General features: G+C 39.6%; 1 pseudogene; it reads right to left on the reverse strand.

Annotated features, from left to right (window-relative positions):
• Positions 1-22,479: 22,479 nt before the first annotated feature.
• LOC129080037 (uncharacterized) lies at positions 22,480-22,566 on the reverse strand (annotated as a pseudogene).
• Positions 22,567-24,099: the final 1,533 nt, after the last annotated feature.

Genomic DNA, 24,099 nt, shown 5'->3' on the forward strand with positions numbered 1-24,099 from the left:
CCATGGTAATCACTCTCGGCATCTGGTTAGCTCTCCAATGCCCTAACAACTTTGTCCTTAATGGTTAATGTTTTCTGAGCACTTACCAATTTTCAGATACTATGTCATCGAACCCTCACAATCTCTTTAGGAGGTGGTAGGAGTATTCTTATTTTCAGAGGAGCCAACTGAGGTTTGAACTGATCATGTAACTTGTCCAAGACCATGTGGTAGTCAGCAGCACACCTGGACTTCCACCTGTGTCTACTTCAGTTCAAGTTTATGATCTTGATCACCACCCTGGGCCCCCTTCCTGGTCACCTCCCAGGACATGTGACAATATATGGGATAGAGTACTAGGAAGGGTGGTATGGCTATGTTAGGATGCCTGACAACTTGGACCTGTTGTTTTGCCAGCCGTGTTACCTTTATGTTTTCTGGCTTTTCTAAGCTCAGTTTCCTTCTCTACAAAATGGGTATTACCTTTCCCTCTCAGCTACAAAAATTTTTATAGAAGGAATGTGAAAAGATGGAATGTGAATAAAACTGAAAACACACATAGAACATATGAGGAATTGTCCTGGCTGGTGTGGCTCAGTGGACTGGGTGTCAGCCTGTGAACCAAAAGGTTGCCAGTTTGATTCCTGGTCAGGGCACATACTTGGGTTGCAGGCTAGGTCCCCAGCTGAGGGTATACAAGAGGCAATAGATTGACGTATCTCCCATTCATTGGTATTTCTCTCCCTCTCTCTCTCCATCCCTTCCCCTCTCTCTAAAAATAAATAACATCTTTTTTTTAAAAAGGAATTATTACACATTAATTTCACATTTTCCTAAAATTTCTCAGAAATTAATGAGGCCTGGGGTTAGGGGAAAGAATCCAAGGGAAGAGTGATATTATTCATTCATTTAATACATACTGTACACCACAGTGCACCAGGAATAATGAAGAACAGGTATTTCACAGCATCAGGATAGCTGATCTGTGAAGAACCTAATTTCTTTTTTCACATTTAAAAGAGACTACCACTTAGATCCGTTACTGGGAAACCTTTCCTGAATTGCTGCCTGAGCTATAACTGTGTTGAAAATGAAATTTTTAAAGAGTGACCTTAATGCTGGCCTCCAAGAAAGCTTTGGACAATTCAGCACCTTTTTCTAGCTGTAAATTACTCCCGAAATTGTCTACTTAGATAGCTTTTCCCTTCTCGGAAAGAAAAAAAAATTGCAGACCCTTCAAAATTAAAAGTCTATTTCCAAGCCCTGGCCTGGTGGCTCAGTTGGTTGGAAAACAGTCCCATACATCAAAAGACTGCAGGCGCAGTCCCTGGTCGGGGCACATACGTAGGCTGTGGTTTGATCCACGGACAAGGTGCATATGGCAGGGAACCAGGTGATGTCTCCCTCTCTCTCCTCACTCCCCCAACACCACCTTCCTCTCTCTCTAAAAAAATCAATAAACCTGTCCTCAGGTGAGGATTTAAAAAAATCTATTTCCCAAATAAATAGCACTGTGAGAATGTAATTCAGCAAGTATTTCCTAAGTGTTTTGTGGGTTCAGTGCTAAGAATTGCACTGGTGCAAAGGGGAAGGGTGAGGACGGTAATATTGACACGTTGGTTACCGTTGTCTGTGAAACCTGCTCCCTACCCTCGAAGTGGCCATAATTTCCATGGAACTGTGCTAACATATGTGAAACTTTAGAGGTTGAGACAGGCTAAGGCAGAATTAGACTAAAACCAGGTGTCAATATAAAAAATAAGTGCTTGGGCATTCTAAGGTTTATGTTCTTGGATATAGACGGTGAGTCCTTTTTGTGGAATGTTCTGAAAGGGAAGTAGAGGAGCTTTAATTTGGCTTTGTGAGGAATTAATGGGCCCATTAAAGGTCTTAGAACAGAAGAGTGACATGATGAAAAGATATAAAAGATCCAAATCAAGCATCATAGCTAGGGCTCTTTTAGTTTTGAAGGTTTTATTATCAGAAATGAATCAAATTAAGCCAAGAAAAAAGATAAATGTAACGGGAGAAATTTATTAGTTCACAGAACTAGAAAGTTCAAGTAGTAGACTTCGGTCATGGTTGCCTAGGCATTCAGATAATGTCATCAGATCTCTGACTGGCTTCATTCTTAGGCTATCTTCCCCTGGTAGTGAAATGGCTGTCAGCAGCTCCAGGCGGGCATGGGTTTCAGGGATCATGGCCCCAGGTAAAGAGCCTCTGGAGACAAGCACCATTGTGAGCTGTGATTGGCCCAGTGAGGTCGCAACTCCTCCCTCACTCTCAGGTGGGCAGGAGGATGAAACTATTTGATTGGCTGGGACTGGGTTGTACACAACCTCTAAGGCAGAGAGATGACTCTGGTCAGTTTTCTCCCACCTCTTTAACTGCAAACTTTGAGTAAGATGTTTACAGAATAAGGGTGGAGTAGTTTCTCAAAGGAAGGGATATTTTGCTTACGCGCGCGCACACACACACACACACACACATACAATTACGCAAGCTTGACTTTAACGCATTTGCAATCTATAATAGAATACCTTTCTTTTCTTTAAAGTGCAGTTTGTTCCTTTAAAAATTGATTTTATACTTCCATTTTGTAGGCAGTCAATGCTGTGAGTTGTAGTTCCTATATTTGAGTAGTTAACACAGAAGTTTCTCTGTTTCTCTATATGCAAACAAGTTAGGTTCTGAAAGCTTAGTTAGTTGTAAATCTTTTTATTTATAACTGGAATCAGAAGGTGAAGGAGAACTGGGGAGCTGACCCCCAAACGCTCTTTCATAGTGTAGGGTTGTTGCTACAAAGTGATGCCAAGCCTGGGATTATAATTCCTGATCCTGCTAGTTGTTGCTGATGGGAGGTATGAAGAGTGATGTTTGTCCCTTCTGGTGGAGGGTCAGAGGTGGATGCGTCCTCCCACGGCCCCTTTCTCTCTTTAGTGAACAGAGAGGCTCCTAGGACCTGAAGGACAACTGTACCACGAGACGGAGAGTTCCTGGCTTCCCTCACATGAAGCGTCACCCCACAAGCATCACTCACAACTGAATTCTTACGTGTGTGATAAATATGCTTTTATTGAGTTAAGGCAGTGGGAACTAGAGTCTTACCTTAACAAGTCCAGACAAGTTTAATATAATCATTTGTACCCTCAGTTGAGTGTGACCCTCAAAACTTTAAAGAATTCACACTTCTCCCCCTTATAGATATACCTTTTTTCTAAAACCTCTTCCAAAAATAACCAATTTACTTCATATGCTGGAAATCTGTTGAGTCAGGCCACCTTTGTCCTTGATAATTCCTCTAAGTATTATGAGAAACCCTCTAGTACTTCAGTTACTGTGTCTATACTTACTTTCACTAAGATCCTTAAACCCACAAACTATTCATAGCTTGTGACATCAGCATAGTTACTGAACTTCACACTTTAAAAAAAAAAAGAGTTTATTTCTTTACTCTTAGAGAGAGGGGAAGGGAGAGAGAAAGAGGGAGAGAAACATCAATCTGCAGGAGGTACATCAATCAATTGCCCCTCACAAACCCCCAGCTGGGGACCTGGCCTGCAACCCAGGCATGTGCCCTGACTGGTAATCAAACCAGCGACATTTCGGTTCACAGGCCAGTCAGTCCACTGAGCCACACCAGCCAGGGCCTGAGCTTCACACTTAAACTCTTTAACAAATTCATTGTCTTCTCTGTTCTGAATGAACATATTTCTACTAACATTTAAATGGTATCCTGGTTCATCAGTCACTTTTCTTTTGCTCTTAATGATTATTGCTGATTGCAAAGGTATAGACTGGTCCATACATCTGCTTCATGAATAGCTCTTTGTCTGTAGACATTTTCCTGCAGTCTAATGAATCATGCCACTTAAAAAATTTAAGTATACCCTGCCTTGTTTACATAATTATCATGCGCCTCTCTTATTAGCATTTTTCATACTTTCCTTGCTTTTGTATTTATTAGATTTTATGGATCAATAGTCTTTGCAAAACAGCTTGAAACCTAGACATATAAAGCAAATATGTAGGAGAATATGAAAAAAAATATGTTTGTTCTATAACCAAAGACAATGGCTGATGTCCCCTGTTAATGGTGAGCTAAACTGATGTATATTTACTTTGTTCTTAGCTTCATTAACATGTTTGAATAATCTTAAGCTGTCGAATCTTGGAGTTCTAGACCTAGAAGGGTATACTTTATACATGAAAAGAGAGAGGCAGGGAGAGAGAAAGAGAGAGGCAGAGAGAATGAGAGAGCAGAGCATCGGGTTCCTGATCACATGAATACAACTTAATGCAAATATGAATGAAACAGAATTTAATATGTGAGGGTTTTCTAATTTCTTCCAATTTGCCCCATCAACTTTTAATAAAGTCATTTTTCTTTCACAAACATGCAACAGCTCAGCTTCTCCCCTCAGTACTTTCAGAAAATATTATCTTTGCCTAAATCACAGAAGAAAGCAGAGAGAGAGAAACCGCCCCGAGGACTCATAGGACATGATGTGGATTTGTGCATGTTTGATTCATTGTTAAGCTCTGAGCAACAGGGAAAATATCAGAGGATCTAAATAGATTTCTATAATCAAGATCTGTGCAAGAGAAAAAGGGAGACTTTGGGTGTGGGGTAAGCGACTGACGGACTCTGAAGGAGCTGATGCTTTTGAAATAACTCAAAAAGCAAAACCTATCACTTTCACCTTTGCTCTCAGGATCCAGTGGAAAAATAGCCATTTCTGAATTAAAGCCAATTATTCCTAATATCAACGAATATTCCAAATGTCATTGATTAGACTGAACTGTTCAAAGTACTGCTTCTCAAACTTCTGTTTGAATAGCCCTAATGTCAATGGAAAGAGAAGTTTTACCCATGAGTCGGGATAAAGCACAAAAGAAACATATTTGTTACCTTTAAAATGTATTAGAATAAAGCTGATGGAATTGTCATTTAAAAAATAAATCCTCACTGGAGGACAATTTTTCATTGCTTTTGGAGAGGGAAGGAGGAAGGAAGAGAGTGAGAAAGAGAGAGAGAGAGAGAGAGATCAATTTGAGAGAGAAACATCGATTGATTGCCCCTTGTAGATTCCCTCACCCAGGTTTGAACCCAAACCCATGTATGTGCCCTGACTGGGAATCAAACCCACAACATTTTGGTTGGTGCACGGGACAATGCTCCAACAAACTGAGCCACACGGGCCAGGGTTGGAACTGCCATTTTATAGGTCAAAAATGGTGGCTGAATATTGGCAATTTCCTATGGTTCAAGTTAATGTAAGAATACTAGTTTCTGTTCACAATATATTATACATGTGTTTATTTTAATATTAAAAGTGCATTTAAAATTTCTTATCTGTGATTTGGAGAAAAGCAACAGATCTCTCAGACACACGAGGTTTGGCAGCTTAAGAACGATCAGAAAGGGACCAGCTTAATTCAAAATCAAACTTGAAGGCAGAGTTTGCAGGATGACAAGAGATCAGAGTATAAGAACAAGAAGAATAAAGTGCCTCCACCAAATAATTTGATCCTGTAATTATTTTAGTCTTGTCACCTCCACAGTACTGAATATGTCCTGTGTCAATCATTCCTATGAAAAGTTCAGAGATCCTCAGTCTGGAGAGTTCAGAGACAAAGTCATACTCCTAAGGGCCAGAGACGTCTGTTTTGTCTGGTGGCTTCTTACAGCTGGGGGCGGGGGGTGAGTGTGTGCGTGTGTGCGTGCGTGCGTGTGTGTGTGTGTGTGTGTGTGTGTAAGGGTGGCAAGGGAATTCCCCCCCTTGTGGAAATTTAACTGCGCTCTTCTGGAATAATGAAAGCAAAGGCTAGGAAGCAGAGGGTTAGGATATCAATCCTAGCTCTGGACACTGGCTCTACACACTTCGTAAGATGGTAGAAATTTTCCATCTGTCTCATATACTTTCTGTTAGCTAATATCTGTTGCCTATCCCGATTGGTAGTAAAACTTAAAATTACACCCCTGGTGGCTTATCCAAGGGGCAGAGTGGGAAGTGGCAGGAGAGTAAGTTCTTTGAGGTCTAAGGCAATGAAGATAAGAAGATCCTAGGTCTGAGAAGTGGTCCGAGGGAAGCTACGCAGAGGGAGAGCAAGGTTCCTGAAAAGCTCTGCAAGGGCATGAATCCTTACTTCTCTGGGACACTCTGGCCAGGAAAGTGAAGCTACAGCCACAGGCGGCTCTGTGGGTGAAACCCCCTAGGACTGATGAGTCAGACGTAGGAGGCACCCTTTTCAGGAAGTGCAGAGCCTTTGAAATCCAATTTGTAAGATCTGAAACCTGGCTGGCAAAAAGAAAAAAATCAGTTGCCGGTTTCCTTTTAAAGTTCCAAATTCTTTCTGGGAGTCTTCCCGCCCCCCACCATTTTCAGTGTCATCTGTCAATTTTTTCCCCAACCAAATCTTCAAGAAGGGGGACCACAGGCAAGAGAATGTTTTCTCTAATCCAGATTCATGTTAAATACTGTGTATTTAAGTACTTATTTAATTTCCAAATGAGTTTTTCTTGATTCTTGGGTAAAATTCAATGCTTTTCCTTTAATCTGTTTTCTTGGTCACTATTAGGACTTTAGAAAGAGCTCTCATTTGATTTTTAAGATAACTAGCAAACTGATATCTATACAAAAGTAATTTTGTAGCTCAGCAAAAGAGTGTAGCCAGCAGATAATTCACTCTTGTGGCTTTTCATTAGCTGACTCTCCCTCGGGGCAATTTAGAGGTTAAGGCCAACTCATCCACTTTTTCAGCTGCTGTTAGAATTACTGCTGCAATTCACCAGACAAGTCAAAAAACCACGACAATTCTCACCAGAACTAACCCTTGTAATTGAAGTAGGTGTCACTTATTACGCGTCTCATATGGTTTTCATTTTATGTATATTATTTAATTCTGTCAACAGTCCTATGAGTTACAGCTAATCTCTGTATTAACAGGAAAGAAGCAGGTTTTGAGAAGTTAAGCAATTTTCCCCAAGCCATACAGTTAATAAATGGCAGCATTGTCACTGTCTTGGTGACTTCAAAACCCATTACTGTTCTGCTCTGCTTCTTGGCCCTACACCATCCTTCTCCTTTAACCTCACACGTAGAATAGAAACTCAGCTATCATCATCACTCCTGGGATTAAGGGGGTCTAAGAGGAAACACAGATACTTCATCTGCTAAGGGTAATGTATGACCTCTTTGCTAAAGTGCAATAAAATCTTACCCAGAACCTAATGATAAAATAGAAACACATTTTATTAATGTACATGTATTTATTTGGTAAGTTCAAATATATAGCATTTGCTTAGTCCAAAGAAGTAAGCTATTTTTAAAAATGTGAAAATTTGAATTTAGGAGTAAAGATGGCATTTTATTTTTTATCAGCTTGACTATTAATGAAATACAAAATATTTGCATATCTCCTAAGCCCCTTTCTGAAAAGTATGACTTCAGGGACCTTCCTTCCTCCCTTCCTTCCTTCCTTCCTTCCTTCCTTCCTTCCTTCCTTCCTTCCTTCCTTCCTTCCTTTCTTCCTCTCTTTAAATTGTTACTACATTTAACCATACTCATCTAAGAACCAGAAACTGGGAGAATGAGTAAGGGACGTGCTCTTAAGAGCTCATGTTTTAATCAAGAGACACAATGTGATCATGATTAATGTAGATGAAATGAAAGGTGTCAAGTGAAGTGCAAAATACTGGGTTCGTCAAAAAGTCCATACCTGTTTCCATAAAATAAAAGGCACATTTATTATTTTTACCAATAACTTTATTGATTTGGATAGTTTGAGTACGTTGGCTATCTCTTGGGTAGTGTAACGTTAATTGTTTTCAATATCTTAATTTGATCACTATCAAATTTAACTGGTCTATCCAACTGCGGAACATCATTCAACAAGAAATCTCCAGCACAAAACTTAACAAACCACTTTTGACATATTTGATCAGTCACAACACCTTCATACACTGAGGCAAATCTTTTTTTGTGTTTCAGTTGCATTTTTACCTTTCTTGAAATAATAAAGCATAACATGCAAAAATATTGCTTATTTTCTTCCATTGTCAATAGTAAAATGACTACACAAAAATTCACCAATTTTGAAAAGTTTATTTTTAATTGCACGCTGATATGTCAGTTGTCACAATACACTCTAACAAAATTGTCTCAAATGAAGTTCAAGGCAACTAAGTGCTACTAGAGCCATCTTACAGAAAAAAAATCAAATCAACATTTTGACCAACTCAATAGTAGAAGAGTTTGGAGCAAGAGAGACTCTTCCAACTGGGCATGGGGTGGAGATCTTGGTAGACTTTGAAAAAGAGGTAGCTTTTTAAGAGTGGTGGGGATAATACACGCTGTGATAAAGAACATGGTTAGGGAAAGACAAGACGATTGAGGAGACACAGGGCAGATAGCAGATCAACCCACCTGAGTTGTGTTTGGAGGAAAATTGTGAGAATAAGACTGGAAAGGTGAGTTGCTATCAGGAGTAAAGTCTATGAATGTCTTTCTGAGAAAGGGTGGCCCTTATGCCATAGGTAATAGGGAACATCAAAAAGTTTGAGCAGGGGAGTTAAGGTAAGCAAGCTGTCATTTTTATGAGGTTATCCTCACAGCGTCTCCTGTGGAACCTCGATTGGAGGAGGGAGAGAGTCTCCTGTCAAGGAGAACTATGGAGATGACACCAGTGGTGGGGAGTCATTCTGTGGGAAGGAGTCCTCAGGATGAGGGCAGGAGACCCTGTCCAAAGCTCTGTGATGGAAAGAGTAAGGATAAAGAAATATCCTGGCGTGCCAGATTGAATAGTAGTCTTCCAAAATTCAAGTTTACCTGGAACTTGTGAATGCGACCTTATTTAGAAGTAAGGTCTTTATAGATATAATCAAGTTAAAATGAGGTCATCCTGGATTAGCCTTAATCCAATGACTGGTGCTCTTAGAGGGGTAAGAGAGATTTGGAGACATGGAAGGATACACAGAGGGAAGAAGGCAATATGGCAGTAGAGGCAGGAACTGGCTCGATGGAGTACACGCCAAGGAGCACCAAGGATTGTTGGCAACCATCAGGATATAGGGAGAGGCAAGGGATGCTTCTTCCCTAGAGCTTTCAGAGAGCACATTTCTATGGACACCTTGATTGTGGACTTCTACCCCTCTGAACCAGGAGAGAATAAATTTCTGCTGTTTTAAGCCACCAGGTGTGTGGAAATTTGATAGAACAGCTCTAGGAAATTGATGTACCTGGGCCACCTTAGAAAGATTGGGTGGTAGTGGTTACCCTCAGGGACAAGGAGAAATTTATAAAAATTCAGTGTACTAATGAAGATAAAGTCCCCCACCCCACCCAAAAAAAATCTCTTTACTTATTTCCAAAAGAGGCCAGCCATAAAAAATTTTAAAAACTGAATTAAGATATCAACGTCTTCATCATTAAAAGGACTCTAAGGTATTCAGTTGTCAATATGCCACGCACTCTCCATCTCCACCTTCCCAAAGGCCTTGCAGAGTTCTTAGGAGAAGACATCTTCAGGACAAACTCTTTCGAATGTGGCAGATATTTCCTCACAGAGCATCGAGGCCAGAAGGCTGATGATGTATGAACCATTCTTCCCTTTGAAGTGCATATGGGAAGCCCAGCAGCTCAGCTTCACCGGTCACTGGCCCTGATCTTTTCCCTCTAGGATTTCCTTTCTTTTCTTGGGTTGGTGGGTGTCTTGGGACTTTCGCCAAGTGGAGCACCGCATGCGATGATTGGATGGAGCGTAGGATCCGTAGGCCTGGCACCTGTGAGGTCACCGTGCTGAGCAAAGCCCCTCACTCTCCTTCTCCTCTGTCCTCTGTTTCAGGAAACGTTTCTTTCCCTCTCCCTGTGTCCCTCAGGGATTCCTCTTGCCCAGCTTCTGAAACTCCAGTTCTCCCTAATCATAAATATCTTTTCATGACCTATTAAATCCAGTCCCTTTTTCTTAGATGATGACAAAAACTTCATATTCTTATCTGTCCAGGAGGTAAGAGAAAATAGTTTCATCCATTTTTTTCAAGCAGCAAAACCATCAGGTTTACAAATTCGGGAAGTCTGGATGCCACCTTCAGCTACACCTTGGAGATTCTGAAAAGAGGCACGACGGTGTCTGAGGGGCACCTTAGACCTGAGTGGCACATCGGACGGGACATTTGGGGCCATGCCTGAGCCTCAGTGTCACTGGTCCTGAAAAGCCTGGAAACATTTTCCAAAGAGAGGGGTGGTGGTTCAGAAATGTTGAGATCCATGAACATTCACTCACTAAACTGTTGCTATAAGTGATGCATAGAAGAGGTTACATCTGCCTACATTATAACTGGTCCATCATAAGGAAGGGAGGCCCCAGTATTCTTAAGAGGGATCAAGGGAGGCAGGAGGCAGCTGTGGGGCCAGCTCGTAGCTACTTTGATTGTGTGGTTCCTTCTCATTGACAAGAGAGCACCTTGAACATAACTGTTGGTTGAGATTTTCAGTTAAGAAGAAAGACAATGAAACTGCCAGGAGGTATATGAAAACTTCAGTTATTTCCACTCATTTTCCATGACTTGAGCTACTTCTTGCTAAATGGGAGGAGGATTTTCAAATTCAGAATTGCCCCGGAGCTCCTTGTTTACATAACCGACTCTGGAGGTCACCATGCTAGTCCTGGTGCCCAGCCAGGAAGACCGTTGAGGACCCTCAAGCACCTTTCTATGACGAATTTTAGAGTGGGCCCTTGTGGGAGACACAGAGATAAACAAGGCATTGCTCCTAACTCAAGAATCTTCCATACTCATTAGTGGAGACTGAATAGACAATGTGAACAGATGAGGAGACTGAGACTCAAGGAAGAGAAAAGACTTACTAAAATCCACAGGGGTATCAAATGTCAGATATGCGCTAATGGGCTCGAAACCATCTCTCCTGTTTCCCAGTCCTGTTCTGAAGACAGATTTTCACAAGAGAATAAAAGTGAAGAGGTAGAGCATGGTGAAATGGAGAAAGAGGCTTAGAAGAAGGAGGCTGTAACTCTTCAAGGATCAGCCCCTACTTTTTCTTTCTTTTTTCTTCTCCTTTTTAAACTCTGTCCTGATAATGGAGAAACTAAAATGGAATAAGCATTGCTAAGAGACACTCGAAAGAGAGTCTGGATGCTATTAAGGAAGTGGGTCTATGCACATCTTGTGCCTCAGTTCTAAGAGCTGCTATTAAGTTGTGAAACCTGTTATTCTCAGCTCAGGGCTGAGCCATAAACATCCTGGAACAACAGCTGCATGGACCATACTGGCCTTAACCTCCTCCTTGTAGTTTGCTCCCCGCCCCCCTTGTTTGCATATTGGAATTAACCAATTCCTGTTCACTTTGCCAGCAAATAATTCATTTGCAAGGAAGAACTACAGTTTGTGGGTTTTGCCTTAATGAACCCCACCTCACTTTGTTTTCTCCTGAGTACAGTGTGGATTGTTACCCAAATCTGTGTTTCCGCAGTTGCAACCCCTTTTTACTCTAATAAAGGCTTTTTGTTCTTTATTATAGTCTGAACCTCTTCTTCAGTTAGTTCCCAAGATGGAAACATGGGTATCTGTTTGCAGATTCCCCGTTTCCCAGACCCCTCACTCCCCTAGGGTCTGAGAGTGCTGCCCTATTTCTTTTAAATCTCCAAAGGATGACTATGATGACTTAATTGATTTGATCATTTTAATCTGAGCTGCTAAAACATTGAAATTTAGAATAAGTAGGTCACCACTCTTCAGAAAAAGTGTGTCAAATGTTTTATTAGAGCAAAACTGGAAGTTTAAGCCAAATGAAATAACCAGAAAACCCCCTACCTTCTGAGAAGATGTGTTTCTCATCATGCAATAATGTCACAAACTGTTTGGATTTAGGGGAAGAAAAAACATGTGGGTCGCTTAAGTTCATCAATCCTTCTTGTAGGAAGGACAAAAGTGTGAATCACTCAGAAAGGAAGAGGACCTGACTGGTAACATTTTTAGTCTCTTGTCAAGGGGCATGGCTGCTGGTTTCTAGACTCACAGAAGTGCTCACTTACTTATTTAGAGAATTGAGGTGGTACTTAAGTAGGCACTACTTCTTAACCCTCAAAACAGCCTTAGAGATCTCAGCCTACTCTATCATTTTAGGGATGAGAAAGTTGATTCCCCCAGAGAGCGGAAATAACTTGCTAAAAATACATTAGCACAAGAGAAAATCTCACATAAAACACTTGGAGAGATGAGAGATGTGTGACTTATTTGGTAACTAAAGAAATGAAAAACAATAATTTTGTGACACTACTTCATATCTAATCAAGTAACCCAAAATTAAATATTTTAAATATAATTTAATTTTATCTCAATGATAATTTGGCAAAGAAAGAGACACACTCATACACTGGAGATATAGCAAATGCTTTAAAATGGTACAATTAAATCCCTATTTTCAAAGGGAATCTGCTAATTTAAACTACAAGTTATAAAATGATCTTATCTTATGATCCAGTAGTCTATTTTCTAAATTCACATACTAAAGATTTAAATATTTTAAAAAAGAATATTATTTATTCAAATATTTTTAAAATAGTGTTATTCAGAAATTGAAACCTCTAAATTCACGGAGTCTGAGCTCTTTCAAAAACAGATAAGCAATTTGAGTCCTACATAAAAAAATGACTTCCCAAGGTTCTGAGCCAGGGTTATAATCTATTCCTGTCCAATAATCTTTCTGTTATGCTCTGAAGCATTTCATTGAAAAACTGAAAACAACTGAGACCTCCCCAAATCAAGGAGCTAGTCTAGCATCGTCTTAAGAATCTGGCTTCCTGGGGTTGAATCACAACTCCACCACTTACTAGCTGAGTGGATTAGGGCATATATTTAATCTATTTGTGTTCCGTTTGAAAAATCAGTGCAGTAATAGAACCTCTTGTATAGTTCAGCCATTGCTGCCACACTAGGTTTACCTGGGCTTTGATCCACTTAATGATTTAGGGCCATAAAACTACAGAGTACCTAGCCTCAAACCCTTAAGCCTGCCTCTTTGTCACCTACCCTGAGCCTTCCCTGCGGACACTGAGGAGTGGCATGTGGCAAACCAGAAGTGTGTGTGTGTGTGTGCGCGCGCGCCAGGCGATGTGGTAGGGTGGATAAAAAGTTTCATGGGGCAGATGAAAACTGGTGGATAAAAAATTCCTTTTTCCTTCCTGGTATGACTGTCTGAGATGCAGTTTATGCAGCTCTTTGCAGGATGGTCTCACGGGAGGACGGTTTTGTGAGATGGAGCAATCCATCACACTTGGTGGTAACAGGCTTGATAACACACCCTCATTTAACTTGTCCCCCTTCCAAGTCTCATTTCTCTTTCTCCTGCCCCTGCTCTGTTGGAATTGCCCCCAGGATAAAGCAGTATGTGAAAGCCTTGGCCTCAGGCTCTACTCTCTTTTGAAGGCAGATTAAGAGAGATGGCACCCACCTCGGAGGGTGGTAGTGAGGAAACAGTAAAGGAGTAAAAATAGGTAAAGGGTCGGGAAGAGTATGTGGCATGTAGTAATTACTATGTAAGTGTGAACTGTTCTTATTATACTGTATCACTATGTAGTTCTGTCAGATGGTAAATATTTAGGCTGTGCTGCTACATGGAACAATGCTAAGCAAAAACCAGAATACTAGGAAGCAAGCATCATGTGGATTATAACTCCATAAAAATTATATATACACACTGGTGACCGAAGGGATGACATAGCATTGGAAATTGTGACTCTGGGGAAGAGGTGGGGTGTTTCTGTTTCCCCAGAGGTGTTTATTTATCCGAAGTGGTGTTTAAATAAAATGAAAGAACATGGTCTCTGGGAGAACATGGTCTCTGTACACACCCCTGCTCAGAAATATAATCTAGTGCTATGTCTCCTCATGGTTGGAAAATCCTTCCATGCAAGACTCTTGTTATGGTGCAGTTTTAAGAAAATTTTCTTTAATTTATTATTTACGAAGCTTGGAAATCATGGGGCAGTAGTTTTGATGAAAGAAATCCTTCTACCTGCCAACAGAGGGTCTCCACTTCTACCTTCCGTGGGGCTGAGATGGCAAGCTCCCAACGCGCTCGGGGCCTGATCTCTTCTGCGTGGGGTACTTAACACATCATCAATATAAGGAGAGACTGAAAGGGACATCCCTCTCCTCTCAGTGCTCTTGGAGTTTAGGTAAGGAAGAAATGATAAGCAAATGACGAGGGCTGAAGCCCTGAACATGACTTAAAATTGTAAGCACATTGCCCCTGTGTAGAGAATAATTTAATGTGGGCAGGGAACCATTTTTTTGGTGGGAATGGGGGCTGGGGAGATTCATTTTACTTCCTATCACCATTTGTTTGGGAGCACAGCTTTGTCTTTGGTCACATGACCCATCTAAGTTTAAACTCTCTAATGACTTCCTGTAGAATTAAACCAAACTTCTTGTCCTGGTGGCAAAGCCCTTCTTGAACCTCCTTCTGCCTACATCTCAGGCCTTGTTTTTTACCTCTCTCCCTGACTCACTCCTTTATCTACATCAGACATTTTTTTGTTTGTTTTCCAAACATGTCTAACTCTTCTCATCTAAGTCTCTTCACCCTAACACCCCAGCATAGTCTTTTCTTCAGTGTTTACCCATCTGGTTTTTATTGTCTTTCAGAGCTCCATGTAAATGTCTCCTCTCCAGAGAATCATCTCTTGGCCATGCAATCTAAGATACCTGGGCCATTCTTTCCACTTTACCCAGGTTTGGTTCTCTGGAGAATAACCATTTGGTTTTCTTCTCGTGTTTAGGTTTTACTTGTTTGGCCTCAATTTCACAGATGGAGTAATCTTTTGTATTCTCTTCTTCTGTTCTTTCTCAGAACCTATAATGGTGCCCAACACAGAGATTCAAGAAGTAAATATGCTGCATGAATATATAAATACATGGTATATTTAGGGGGTGCTTCCATGGGGTCCAGGCAGAGGAAAAGTTAAAGCTGGTAAATTGGACTTTATAAAAATGAAAAACTTCCACTTTGTAAAAGACACTTTCATGATAATGAAACACGAGCTAATGACTGGATAAAAAATATTTGCGAATCATATTTCTGACAAAGAATTTGTATTTAAAATACATTTAAAAAACTCTTGAAACTCAATTTTAAGAAAATAACTCAGTTTAAAAAAGGGTCAGAAAACTTGAACAGACATTTGGCTACAGAAGAAATATAGATGGCAAATAAGTGCATAAAGGGATATAATAGGAAAATGAAAATTAACCCGCTATGGGAAACCATTACACACCAGCTAAAATTAAAATAATTAAAGAACAACCACAACTAATAATATCAACTGCTGATGAGGACGTAGAGGAACTGGAATTCTCCTGTATTGCTGGAGAATAAATGGCACCACCATTCTGGAAAACAGTTTCGACAGTTTTGCTTATAAATAAGATCTAAAGAATAGTGACCACATGACTCAACAACCCTACTGCTAGGTATTTACCCCAATGAGTTGAAAACTTATGTTCACACAGAAAACTGTACATAAATACTTAGAGCAATTCTATTCATAATCACTGGCAACTGAAAACAACCCCAATTCTTTTTAATGGATGAATGGAAGAACCCCATCCATGCAACAGAAAACTACTCAGCAGTGAAATGGAACAGACATGGAAGCAACAACATGGATGAAGCTCAAAGGCCTTATAGCAAATAAAAGAGCTATTTTAGAAGGTTGTATAATTGCATGATTACCTTTATATCACATTCTCAAAAGGACAAAACTACAGTGATGGAGAGCAGATCAGTGAGTGCAGAGGCTGGTGGGGGAGGAGGGTGTGACTACAAAGGAGTCATGGGGAGGGGTTGTTCCAGGGTGATGAACTACTCTATACACTGTGTGGTGATTACATGAATTTATACATGTGTTAAAATTCATACAACTGTACTCCAAGAAGGTCAATTTTATATTATGTAAATTTAAAAATTAAAATAAAAAACAAAGAACTGATACCAAGACCTTGAATCTCAATTCCATTGCTTTCTAGCTGTTGTATATTGGAGCAGGTATTTCTACTACCTCAAATGCATACAGGTTTCCACCTTTCATAAAGGTGTTTGATAAATGAAATGAAGCAATGTATATAAAGTTGCATGTGCAGTGACCTAGAGTGAGCATGTGATAATTATTAGCTGTTTATATGGAGTCACTATTTTCAGAAGAAAAATCTGCAGAGTAGATTGACTACATGCCATGGTAAAAAATACATGAGCCCTGTAGAGAGTCATTCCTAGCTTTGAGTTGCACGTCATCTTGGACAAGTTGACAACTTCTGAACTTCCATCCCTTAACCCAAAACACAGGAATAAAAATATTTATTTTATAATATTGTGGTGAGTATACAATTAATACATGTATAATACCTGGTACTTAGTTGGTGCTCAATAAATAATAGCTGTAATTATGAGTTAGAGTATTTCAATAAGTAAAACATAATTTCTTCTGACACTGAAAAATTACGCTTACAAATAGATAATCCCAAATGATTAATTATGCAACCAAATAAAGAACTGGTGTCGTGCAAATGTTTTAGTTTGTCCTGGACCTACCATTCACACATATTTTCCTATTCACAGGCAAATATTAATTGGTTAAGATGAGCACTGCTGCATTTTAATGAGCTCTTGAAAGGGCAAAAGGATTCCTCCAGCACAATGCTGAATCGATTTTCTATGATAGAGTGTATTTTTCCATCTTGTTATTTTAATTTGCAAATGAAGTCCACAGGTCTATAAAAGTGGCTTTCTTCATTTTATAATGCTTTTCATCTCCCAGCTCACGGCTGTGTTCCAAAGTAAATTAAAGGAATCCAGGGGCAGCCAGAAGCATTGTGGACTCTGCAGGCGAGGCCGCCAAAAGCTGACCTCTTCTGGGTTTATGTTTTTCTGGTTTGCTCTTATGGGTATCTTTTTCATCGTCATTGTCATCATCATCAATGAGCCTCTGGTTATCTAGGGAGGGCTTCTTGTTTCTATAGTACCTCCAGTCTTTCTGAATATTATTTAAGTCAATTTTTAAAAAAGATTTTATTTATTTATTTTTAGAGAGGGGAAAGGAGAGAGTAGGAGGAGAGACACATCAATGTGTGGTTGCATCTCACTCACTCCTTGCTGAGGATCTGGCCTGCAACCCAGGCATGTGCCCTACACTGGGAATCGAACTTGCGACCCTTTCGTTCGCAGGCCAGCACTCAATATACTGAGCCACACCAGCCAGGGCTTCTTTTTCTTTCTTTCTTTCTTTTTTTTAAAACTTTCTCCTTCCTTTGTTCATTGCTCCATGAAAAAGGGAACTGTTGCTTTAAGGTGATAAAGCCTGCCCATTCAGAGAAATGATGCCTCTCTGTCAGCTGAGTATATAAAAACACACCTTCAGCAAAAGACATTTCTCTGAAGTTAGATTATTTTTCATTGTGAATAAAAATGTTCTGAAATGGATGGTATGGTTTTATTGTTGCTTATGACATTATGGAGGTTATTGATGGGAAACAGAAAACAGAATACTCAAAGTATAAAGCTGGAAAAGATCTTAGGAATTCTAGCCTAATAGCTTTATCCTATCAAAGGAGAGAATGGAAATCTAGAGAACACCCTGGGCACACGTTCCCAACAAGTGAGGGGCCCAGGCAGAGCAGGAACCTGGGTCCCCTTCCCCCCAGGACCTCTCCGCAACAGCCCTCTCTGTTTTCTTTTCCGCTTGAATTCTTTAATCCCAGTGTTTCAGCATTTATTTGATTATATTCATTTTCTCATATAAAACTATTATTTTTAGTGCATGAAAAGATTCTCTCCTGTTTCATTATTACGTGTTTTAGCCTTTGTTCACAATGGCCGTTCCTAACCCTTTCTCCTCCTTACACACTTCACAGTATGTGATGTGTTCTGAACTATGTAAATATTGTTCTGTGTATGTGCTTTAATTCACTGAAATGTATTGTGCCAGAAATCTTCATTCAACATTATGCTTTTAGGCCTATTCATGTGGCTATACATTTACTTAGCTAAATAACCCACCATGGCCTAGTATTCCATAGTATCAATGTACCACATTTTACTTTTATATTCCCCTCTGGTGGATACTAGGTAACTTCTATATTCGCTACCACAAACAATGCCACAATTAACATCCTTGTAAGTATTCCTTAGTGTACTTGTGGTAGAAATTCTCTGGGTATACCCATTTGTGGGATTCTTGGTTCTCAGGATACATCCATTTCTAATTTCACTAAGTATTGTCAGATTTTAACCCCAAGGCTCTATGTTTTACATTCAAATCGGCAGTGCCTGATTGTTCCTGTCTTCTCATATCCTTGTCAATATTTGATATTTCTTTCTTATTTTGCCATTTTGATGAGTATAAAGTGGTACTGCCTTGTTACAATTTGCAGTTTTCTGATTATTAATCTTTTCACATACTTCCTACATGATCTATTTAAGGTCTTTCGTTTTATGTTATCTTTTCATGGCCGTTGAGTACTCTTCTGTTTGTTTTCCTCTCTTTTTTGTTGGTTTACAGGAGTTCTTTACATATTCCAGATAGTTATCCTTAACTATTACAGATGTTCCAAATATATTCTTATAGTTTCTTTTCTGTCTATTGATTGTCTGTTGTGTCTTTCACTGAGCTAAAATTCTTAATTTTGATGAAGTCAAACTCATTAGTTTTTAACTTTATGGTTTGTGATTTGGGATGTTCCTTTAAAGGATTTTCTCTATCTTTTACAGAAATACCCATCTTTTAAATTCTGACAGCTTTATAGGCTTTTCTTTAACTTTTAGGTGCTACTTGGAACCTATGTTGGAATATGGCATAATGTAAGGCTCCAGCTTTATATTTCTTCACATAATATTAAGATTCCAGTTTCCCCAATGCCATCTAAGGAGTCCAAACTTTCATCACTCTTACACTCTAGTCCCATTTAAAATTCTTCAGGATCTAAATAAACATTTTCCACTAAATCCAGGAAGATATCCTGAACCACAGGTACATTCTCTAAATCCAGGGAGGAATAGTGCTCATCCTAAGCAGATATATTATTGGCAGCTCAGGCTAAGAACCAGGAGTCAGGTTGCAAGGTTTAAAGTCTACACTCTATTCATGGCATTGTAAGACTCAGCTTATTGAAATAAGAGAGGCTGCAGTTGGACAGGAGAGAACAACCTTTCATGGCTATAGATAAGAGGATTAGATCTGACTGTGCCCCCCTGAACCTGATTGGAGGGGCTGGCATGTCTTGAATCCTCTCTGAATTTCATCAGCCTATAGTAGAAAATGACTTTCATTTGATGTAGCAAGCTCTCAATTAAAATTTGATGTGAAGAATTTTTGAAACTGAAGAAAATTTTAGAAAGACACTGGTATAGATGGTCCCATGGCTTTTTTTCTAAATCTTCCTCTCAAGTCACTATCTTTTCTTTGAATGTTAGTTATAATACATTATTAATATGAAGTCACTTTTAGTTCTATTTCTAGGTTGGCTATTCAGAACAACGGATAAGAACCACTGTAGTATGCTGTGCTCTGCCCATTGAGGATCAATAAATATTAGATGAGCAAAAAATGGTTGATGATACCATGTGAAAGAGAAGGGTCATTTTCATTTTTTACTGTCAGTAAAACACAGAGGAGAAGGGCAAATTTTTTTTTAAAGATGAATTGGTAATTTTGTTATTCACAAATTAAATAACACTGACATATTTTCTGAGAGTCTTGCATTAACTAACTTAATTTTTTTGAAAGTTGATTATAGAAATGCTTTATATAGCCACCCAAAGATGCATATTGTTTGAGGCTTTACTTCTGAGTGTGTGAAATCACTTGAGTGAGTCCTGAACTCAGCTGTTTTTGGAATAGACGATGGTGTCAGTACGTGTTATTTAAAGGAAGGGAGATCTGTTTAACAGTCGTGTGGTCTAGGTAGCTGGAAAGAAATGAATCCTCAGCCTGAGCAGGGATGGCAAGCTGTCGCAGGTGGTAATGAAAGAGATTGTTGGGAAAATGTAGTGCAGTCCATGGAAAGCCAGCTGTACACAGATTCCTGGCTACAAACCAAGCTTTATTCTTCAGCAAAGTACTGTGGGATCTTTAATCCTCATTAAATTCTTCATGAACTCTTTAGCCAATGAGGTACCTCAGTAGAAGAGTTCAGTTCTGCCTTTAGACATATGTGGAGAGAACCCATCAAAGGGAGAAAAAGCAGCTCAATCTTGGGATAAAAATGTTGCAAAAGGAAGACCTGTGCAGAAAGGGCTTCTTATGAGATACTGTCACAAGCCCAGTTCCTGGATATATTATATCTCCAGCTACCGAGGACCATTTCCCATGAGAAGGTTTTGCAGATGTTTGGAGTCTCAGTTACCACAGCAGATGGAGAAATTAAACCACACCAGGCGGCACTGAGCCAGGCAAGGGCGTGTTCAGAGCCTGCAGTGAAGCTCCTCCCAGAAACCAGGATGGGGAAGGGCAAGTTGAAGAATTCCTGTTGGATGATTTGTTTGAAACGTTTTGCTGAGGAGTATGAAGAGGAGGGCTCCTGTTTCACCATCTCCGGGGTCATTGGATCTGGAAGACTTGAGGCTTCCCCTGAAAGGATCCCAACTAGTTACAGAGCCTGAGGCAGAAATGATTCCTTGGCTTCCTTTTCTTTCACTCAAATCCAACAAAATATATTCTGCCTAAAGCGATGTCTCAAGGTACTCTCTCATTTACTCATTGACTCAACAGGGACCAAACACCTACAAGGTGGTAGGCACTGTGGCAGTAGCAGGGGAATCCATGAGGTTGTGGCCACGTAAGGATTTCTCACAGCAGGGGAGTAAGCGGCATGAAAGCAGTTGGGGAGGCAATCTCGTGTACTGTTGAGTGTGAACTCTGGTAGCAGATGGTCTCAGTTCACATATCAGCTCTGCCATTTGTAGCTGTGTGATTCAGCACAAGTCACTCCAGCTCCCTGTGTTGCAGCCTCCTCACCTGTAAAATGGGGTCATAACACCAACCTTGTAGATTTGTTGTATGGATTAAATGGTTTAATGCTGTGCACTATATAAGAGAGCACCAGGCATGTAGCATGTACTCAGTTAAGGTTAGCAATTGTCGTGACGTAGTGTTGAGGGAGCACAGAAGAGGAGCATTAACTCATCATAGGAATAGGTGATGACCTTGTGTTTATTAACACAACCGGATGTATAGTAATAGTATCTCTTGTGGGGGATATCCTTTGTGCAGTGATGCTAAAGCTCTTCACCAGACTATGGTATATTCTCCATGAAGATGATCAGAAGCAGCCCTCAGAGAACTGGAAGGCCAGGGATTTTTTTTCCCTCAGCTGTATCTCTGACTACTTCTCCCTGTCTTCAGCTCTCAGCTGAGCCCAGCATTTTCTGGGCAAGATGAGGAAGAAACAGTTACCGTCATTTCCCTACCAAGCCAAAGGGAAGTGAGTGACTCACCCCAGCATCATGGAATGTCTGAAAGGGGATTTCTCTTTTCACTGAAAGGAAATCTGGGCAGCAAAACTGGGCTCCAACTGTTCTTCATTCTAGGCAGTGCTTGTAAACGAATTTATTTATTTATTTATTTACTATATCTTAAACTTTATTATATACTACTGCATGCTAGAAAATGTGGGCTACAGGATAAAAGCCTGTATTTATTGATCACCTCATGTATGCCAAACACTGTAGAAAGTACCTTCTGTATGTAGGCTAATGTTGACAACACATTCTCATTAGGTAGGTTCATTATTACCAACAGGAAGAAACTGAAATATAGAGAGGTTAGCAAATAATCTGTACAAGGTTATACAGCAAGATAGGTAATGGTGGAGTAGGGATTTAAACTTGTGGAGAATGAGCTGAGAGCCTTAATGCCTAACAGCTATGTTTCCCTTTCTCATAAGATATAATCACATTCTATGAGGAGCTCCTACTGTCATGAAGGAGCCAGAAAAGCAACCAGAAATTAATATACAGTGTAATCTGTGCCCCATAAAGGTATGAATGGAGCACTATGAGAACACAGAGGAGGGAGTGAATTATTTTGCTGGGCAGAATCAATTTTAGCTGTAATCAGCAAAGTACTTGAGATTACACGAAATTTCCAAAATATGTACAAACCTGGAATGGTGAAAATCTATTGCAGTGAAAGAAAAGTGTAAATTCTAAGATGAATAAAGACTAAAAACAGACTACGCTATCAGCCTCTAAATGAGCAAGAGTCAAACTTAAAATTTTAAGTCTATTTTGCCAGGTATTATATGCTTACTACCGCTTCAGTGTGTCAGAACCACGCTCCCCAATAATGACTATCAAAATCACGTAGAGCAACATCAAGCCCCCGCTCAAATTCTATCTTTGGGAGGGTAGGGACCATAATTTATCATTTTCATTTTATCTCCCCCTGTCCCACCACTTCGTGTGTCTAGATCACTGCCTGGCTCAAGATAGGAGCTCAGAAATGTTTATTCTTAGTCTTTTCAACTGATAAGAACAGATACTACACTTGATCTTAGCCAAAAGGCCGAGAAGCGATGTTTATTCTTAGTCTTTTAGAAGTTGGTTATTCTGTTGATGGTTTGTCCAAGACCCTATTTTTTCTCCCTCACCTTTCTTTGTTTTCATTTCACACCTCATTTATATTTCTCACTGATGTTGCAAGGAGGCAACATCATTTCCTTCCCTTTTGAAGAAAGGCAAAATTCATACCTTTTGACATTTTCTAGAGGGTACATCAAACTGAGAGCCTAAGATATATTCTAATGGTAACTTTTGGGTTTTCTTTTAGTAATCATGAATTATTTTAATCGATTATCTTAGATAGCCAAAAGTTAGCTTAAACATAGTGGGAAAAACTAATTCCTTTGTTTTAAGGCTTGTCTTGACTTCCTACTCAGGTCTGACTTTGTGAACAGTGGATACCAACCAGTATACATTCTCTTCCAACCCTTAGCCTCAAAACTCCCTGTTGAAGAAGAGAGAGGAGAAGGAGACAGGGAAGAAAAGAACATAGAAAAGGATGAAGATAGTGAAAAAGATTCTGTTGGTCTAAGCTGAAAAATAAATGGAGGAGACAAGAATGTTCTGCAAAATGCAGTTGATAAAATTATACCACCACTGTTTATGAAGCCAACACACTGTATTCCCATGCCAGTTGGTAACGGTTTGAGGGGAAATACCAATCTTTAGGAAACTTCACCCTTTTGAGTGCAAATCAGTGTGTACCATCATGTCTGATCAATCACCAGTCCAGGGGTAGCTGAGACTTGCTGTTATACTTATAACACTGTAGGCTTCAGTTGTGTCAGTTATAAATTGCTCAGGTGCCCAGTCATTTCAGAGCTGCCCCCAGCGGCAAAGACTTTGACTCTGATATCCTTCAGACATACTCCGAGGACATTTAAGATGCTTCCATTAATTCAGATCTCTCATTGTGCTTATAATAGACCTCTGCTACCAAATATGGCCCTGCGCCATCTGTTGTCAAGATTTTTCTTAGTTATTCATAGTTTCTTAGTACTTTCTATCAAAATAATAGCATAGGGATTCAGCATATCTCCGTACCTTAGAATAAGTTGCAAGTTTATTTTTAAACATTTTTACAGTGTTTACTAAAAAGAAAGGAATGTTTAAAAATCTGTGATTTTTTGGATCCAAGTTTATTAATGTACTTATATTTATTTTTGTTTGGAAATATTTCTTACAGCTTTCTAAGTGCCAGAATCTTTATTTATAATGGCCCAGATCAGAGCACCAGCTAAAAAGAAATATTGTTTAAAAATGTCTTCTTTTGTTTTGTCCTGAAGTGTTATTTTTTTTAAAATCAATAATTAATTAGAGACTTCAAAAATGTAGCTGTGATTGTAGAATGAGGACCTCAGGTTTTTCTAATTGAGAGGAATCATATAATATAATATTAACCATTTAAAAGATAATAGTTTGACAGAATTTAGCGCATTCACATTATTGTGTGACTACTACCTCTATCTAGTTCCAAAACATTTCCATCACCCCAAAGGGAAACTCCACATACATTAAGCACTTACTACCCATCCTTCCCTCCCCTCAG

This window comes from Pteronotus mesoamericanus, unplaced genomic scaffold, assembly GCF_021234165.1.
Source record: "Pteronotus mesoamericanus isolate MK-2021 breed Mesoamerican mustached bat unplaced genomic scaffold, CSHL_Meso_final contig_82, whole genome shotgun sequence".
NCBI lineage: Eukaryota > Metazoa > Chordata > Mammalia > Chiroptera > Mormoopidae > Pteronotus > Pteronotus mesoamericanus.